Raw genomic sequence first — 380 nt, forward strand, 5'->3', positions numbered from 1 at the left:
GCCTGGACGAAGAGCGAGTGCCCCTATGAGTGGGTGGTGGTGGCTCTGTGTTCCAGTAAGTCATGGGTCGGGGTGTGCGGGGAGGAGGGGGCCCCAGAGCCACCTGAGACGGGCCGGCTCTCAGCTCTCCCTTCCTCCTGTGTCAGCAGTCCCAGTGTTTTGCTTAACAAATCCCTTCTTAGAAGGCAGCGGTAGTGCACTGGGTGCTGGGGATGCAGCTGTGAGTCAACTATGAAATTGGCTGCACAAAGCCTGCTGTCCAGGGAGGGACCGAGAGGGAATGCGCAGGCAGGTAGAAGAGCAGTGAGGGGGTGGACGTGCAGGCAGGGGTGGGGCGACACTCGAGGGGCCCCACCGACCGTGCAGGCGTCTTGTCACCC

The sequence above is a fragment of the Bison bison genome, unplaced genomic scaffold, assembly GCF_000754665.1.
Source record: "Bison bison bison isolate TAMUID 2011002044 unplaced genomic scaffold, Bison_UMD1.0 scf7180017854206, whole genome shotgun sequence".
NCBI classification, from domain to species: Eukaryota; Metazoa; Chordata; class Mammalia; order Artiodactyla; family Bovidae; genus Bison; species Bison bison.